This window comes from Amblyomma maculatum, chromosome 10 (genome assembly GCF_055883805.1).
Source record: "Amblyomma maculatum isolate TAMU_Amacu chromosome 10, ASM5588380v1, whole genome shotgun sequence".
NCBI classification, from domain to species: domain Eukaryota; kingdom Metazoa; phylum Arthropoda; class Arachnida; order Ixodida; family Ixodidae; genus Amblyomma; species Amblyomma maculatum.
Genome location: NC_139353.1, coordinates 166317496 through 166322997, shown reverse-complemented (window position 1 = coordinate 166322997; position 5502 = coordinate 166317496). Strand labels below are relative to the sequence as shown.

Sequence of the window (5502 nt, the reverse complement as noted above, 5' to 3'; positions counted from 1 at the left end):
ACACCATGAACCTGATTTTCAAACCATATTCCCACTTTCTCAAGACATGGTTTGAGGAATGCAGATCTAAAACATGTTGCTTCTACGCCTTTCTTAATGAGCTTCGAAATTTGTGTTAGTTAACTAAATATTCCTAGCGATTCCTAAATATTTGACCAAAACTATTCCCACTTCGAGTTATAGATCAATTCGCTCTCGCCCTACCATCTGATCTGCTGACCGTCCTGGTTAGCTCAGTCGGTAGAGCGACTGCCCCGGTAAGGCGGTGGTGCCGGGTTCGATTCCCGGATCAGGACGAATTTTTCTTTAACTACGAAGTTTCTGAGAAAGCTGTATAGCTTTCCTTTGTAGCCGTATGGCTGCGCTTGGGTGGATGCAATGAGTAATTACTCCCTTATTACAAATCTACTCCACCTTGGGGGATTCCCCTAAATATTTGACCAAAACTATATTAGGCGGGTTTAACCCGCCATTATTTCGGTGTTGATCAATGTTAAGTACTAATGCAACTGTGGAGGTAGTAGCCTTTCATGTATCAGGGCTCGTAAGCCGGACTAAAATGGTTTGGTTTGTTGCGGGGTTACACGCCCGAAAGCGACTGAAGCTATGAGAAACACTGTAGTGGTGGACGCCGAAAATTTCAACCTTTAACATGCACTGACATCGCACAGTACAAGGGCGCCTGACTTGTTTCCTGCATTCGATCTCGCATCCTTGGGAACTGAAAATTGAGCCCCCTAGCCACTACATCACCGTGGAGGATCCGAACAGAAATGTCCAACTGTATTATAAACAGGGGAATATTTAGAAACTGAATCGAGTCATGAAGCTTTAGTTCAATGGAAAAGGTCAGTGAATTCATGACCCCTTTGAGAGAGGCTCGGATCGAGTCAGCAACTAAAAGCACGTCATCTCTAGGAGAAAGTTTAGAACAAGGAAATGGTCGACGTATGTAAAAATGCGTACAACAGACTCATCGCGTCCAAACTTCGCCTATAGACCTCCTCTATGTTTGCAAACAAGCAAGGCGATCGAGGTGGCCCTGCAGTCGTCTGCGATTCCATGGTAGCCAAAAGCATGGGAGTGGCAGCTGTGGCATTGCGGCCAAGCTTATCAAGTGTGTGTTATTGCGATGTTCAGGCGCGGTTTTCGAATAATAAATAATCATGTGCTATAGCCATATGTACATTAACTCGACATAATGCGGGTTGAGCAAATCATTCAAGAGAAGAAGCGAGTTTTGAATGGAGAGCGCTTAACCGGTCTGCCATCTCACTCTTCACTAAGCCAGGTAGTTCGAGCCGATGGATGGGGCTCGGACAGGTAGATCACCGCCGCTTGCGGCGGGGGCTAGCCTGTCCGAATTTTATTGCGAAAGCAATACTACTTTCACTTTCAAGCCTTTACGGTGCGACGGCAGTGCACATGAAATGACCTTTCGCATGACCTCTGTGTGACGTCACGCCTCAAAGCTGGGCGATGAACTCGCGCCGTCCGTGAGAGACGGCGGTGCGCATGAACGGTGGCCTAACTCCCGCTCTTTCCACCAGGAGCGCCACAGGTGTTGTGGCGTTATGCAGCTGTATAAAGCGGGCTACGAGTTTAGAAGGGTTATACCTGACCAATAAGGATGGTTGTCACCAGTTTACTCATAGAGGACCCAATCCTGACAAGTTTCTCAGAGCAGAGTTTGAGCGGCTGGAAAAGCATAGTTTGGCCATTGCTTTAATTCGGTGCGAGGAACTACTAGCCAACAGTGAGGTCACGGTGGTCACATTGAATGTGAGATCACTTGGTGCCCATCAACACGACATAGCCACGGACCCACTGTTAATGTCAGCCCATGTTCTAGTCTTTACCGAGACAGGGTGCTCTCAGGATACTCCCCACTGTATGCCTGGTTTCAACTTTGTCGGTGGAGCCCGGCGTGATAACCAAACTAGAAATGCGGGGTATGCATATATGTGAGGCAATCTTTGGTAGCAACCGTAGTGACACCTCCAGTTCCGACGGGAGAGGGGGAAGCAGTGTGTGTACAACTAAATGCTTTGGACTTAGTTGTGGCTGGTGTCTACATCTCACCGCAAACAGGAGACGATGCTGCTCTTAACACCCTCGCCAACGGCCTGCCCAAGAGAACCGACAAAAGGATGCTGGTCTGCGCGGGAGATTTCAACAAAGATCCCAGAAGAGACCCTCAGTTCATCGAGGCCCTAGACACCAAGTACTACCTTCAACTGTGCCCCCTGCAACCAAAGTCTACAACCCAATCGGGAGCAGTCTGGACTTGGCCATGTACAGGAACGCTGGTCGCTATGCAATAAAAGAAGTGCAAACAAAGAGCCACTGCTTTATAGACCATCAAAGCGTCTTTATTGGCTTAAATAAAATTGAAACATAAATTGATGCCATTGTATAACCTCCACAGTCTAACCATAACAAGCATATCCATAAGCACCACCACCAGCCAAAGATTAGCTGAACCTGGGTGTAGCCATGGGTATTGCTTTCGCAACCTACCGGACTTAACCAAGCTAAGCCTCTGCCAACTGTTTATCTGTTGTAGGCCGTCATTGCACCCGCCACCGCTTGGGTGGTGGAGGACGGCTGTTGTTGCGGCGCGCATCGTTCTCTCCCTCTTTCTTTTTTTTTCTTCTCTATTTTCTCTTCTGCATGCGCGAGGCAGCGGAGGTCGCCCGACTACTGTGCCGGAGTACCCAGGTTCGAACCCGACCTCGGCGGCTGCGTTTCGATGGAGGCGAAACGAAGAGGCGTCCGTGTGCTGTGCGATGTCAGCGCACGTTAAAGATCCCCAGGTGGTCGCAACTAACTCCGTAGCCCTCCACTACGACCCCTCTTCACTCTTTCCACTTTCACACCTACCTTCCTCCTTTCCCTTACGGCGTGGTTGACGTGTCCACAGAAAACAAGTGAGACAGTTACAGCGCCTTTCTCTTCCTATAAACAAATCAAATCAGGCAGCGGAGGTGGCTCAGCTACAGAGCCAGTAGCAGGCCCGTGCATTTTCTTTTCCTTCTTCCTACAACTACAACAACAACAATTCTGAGGACGGCGCGAAAGGGACGAGTACCAAGAAGGAACACGAAAACAACAGGACAGGCGCCAGACGTTTTCGTGTACCTTCTTGGTCCTCGTCCCTTTCGTGCCGTCCTCAGAATAAACTTCAGCTATGAACCAACTAGCCCAAACCAAAGTACTTCTAGTTGGAGCCGTCGGGTATGCACGGTTTCCATCTTCAATAACCTTGTTAGATACAGCGCCTTTCCTTTCTTACAAACCAATTTAAAATGTTAGCGAGACCTAGGCTAGGTATAGCAGATCTTCGTGTGACACTAAATTTGCGCTTCAAAAGACCTTGACCTAATTAAGTGTGGTTGTGCACGAAATCATAGTGTTCACAGAAATATATACTGCGATTTCCTTTCCCCAAAACCTAACTTAAACGGAGAGGCAGTCCCCGCCGCGGTGGTGCAGTGGTTAAGACGTCCGACTATTGTGCCGGAGTACCCGGATTCGATCCCGACCGCCAGTGGATGTGTTTAGATGGAGGTTGTGGCTGTAGGAAGACGGAAAAGAAAATGCACGGATTGGTTGGATTGGAAAACATTTAGTGTCACCAATGAGCGATTTGTGGGCGCTACACATAGATGGCCTCAAGTCCGTTGCTCTCGGCGACCTTTTGACCCCACTCAGTAGCCCGAACTTCTGTTAACGGGTCTGAGCTGGCTAGTATAGCCTCCCACCGCTCAAAAGAAGGGACTGGTAGTAGGTCCGCTGGTGGCAGCGCTTTTTTGCAGCTCCATAATATGTGATCGTATCCTGCTGTTTCGCCGCAGTGTTTACAATTTGGATTATATTGTGCTGGTTACATGTGCGCTAATTTAGGAGGGCTGAAGAAGGCACGCGTCTGTAGCCGACGCCAGGTTACTTCCTGCCTTTTGTCTAGTTTCTTGTCTGGTGGAGGATATATCCACCTTTCTAGTTTAAAGTGATTAGTGTAGTCATGAATTGAGATTAGTGCATCTCTCGAGAATATGGGGGAATCAACCTGGCTCACTGCTCGGCTGACATAACCTCGAGCTATACTGTGAGCCAACTCGTTTTCTTTGTTCCCCGAGTATGCCGGCACCCATATTAATTCCACCTCTTTTTGGTTCCAGTCTTTATATCATAAAATTCGCTCTGTGTCTCTGGAGATCGTGCCCCTCGCAAAATTGTTTATAGCAGATTTGGAGTCGCTAATTATGGTAACCGCTTTGGTGCTGACCATCGCCATGGCGATAGCCGCCTCCTCCGCTGTCCCTGAGTAGTTTTTTATTGAACCTGCCGTTAGTGTTTTACCCAAGTCGTTCACGCCCACGATAGCAAAATAGTTGCCTCCTTTGTATTCCGCCGCGTGTACATAAACAGTGTATTCAGAGCCTTCTAACTTGGCCTCAAGGGCCTTTGCTCTTGCTTTTCTCCGGCCTTCATGAAAAGCGGGGTGCATGTTTTTGGGTAGCGGTTTAATAGTAAGTGCGTTCCTTATTTCAGTCGGCAGTTTTACTTGTTATTTTTTTTTTGGGGGGGGGGGCTGCTACTGGCTCTGTAGCTGAGCCACCTCCACTACCTCGTGCAGACAGAAGAGAAAATAGAGAAGAACTGATTGATTTAAACTGATTGATTTATAGGAAGGGAAAGGCACGGTAACTGTCTCACTTGCTTTCTATGGACACCTCAACCGCGCCGTAAGGGGAGGGTAGAAGGTGGGAGTGAAAGTGGAATGAAAGAGGAGCCGTAGTGGAGGGCTGCCGAGTAATTTCGACCGCCTGGGGGTCTTTAACGTGCGCTGACATCGCACAGCACACGGACGCCTGTTCGTTTCGCGTCCATCGAAACGCAGCCGCCGAGGTAGGGCTGCGTAGGGAATAGAGCCGAACAGCAAGGCGCCCGTGTGCTGTGCGATGTCAGCGCACGTTAAAGGACCTCAGTGGTCGAAATTCCCGGAGCCCTCCACTACCGCATCTCTAATAGCTGGAGTCGCTTTGGGGCGTTAAACCCCACAGACCAAACCAAACCCTACCCTCCACTGAAACTGGCTCCTATCCACTCGCCCCCAACCCCCCTACCATCCGATCTGAAGCCACTAGGGAACCCGAAGAGTATGGCGAACTTAAAATGTGGGAAACTCAAGTAATGATAACCCAATGACGGAACTTTTTCAGTGTATGCGGCACATGATTCACGAGGCTATGCAACCAATCATGCCACAGATGAGAGAAGAAATTAGGCTCTTGCTGAACCTACGTTTCAAAACAAATGAGTTCACGACGCTAAAATAGCGCGCCTACAACAACAGGTAGCGTAACTCATGCGGTCTGCCTCCCCGCGTTTCAAAGGCTTCCGTCGCCGACACGTTGTCGCGGACGAAGACTTGGACTCAATCCGCGAATCCACCCTCAAACCTATGCTCTCCATTTACTAGGAATCCTCCCCTCCTGT

At 49.0% G+C, this 5502-nt stretch overlaps 1 non-coding gene across 1 annotated transcript; it reads left to right on the top strand.

Annotated features, from left to right (window-relative positions):
• The first annotated feature begins 222 nt into the window (after positions 1–222).
• Positions 223–296, top strand: TRNAT-GGU (transfer RNA threonine (anticodon GGU)). Its single transcript has one exon. It is a non-coding gene; the product is annotated as a tRNA-Thr (tRNA).
• Positions 297–5502: the final 5206 nt, after the last annotated feature.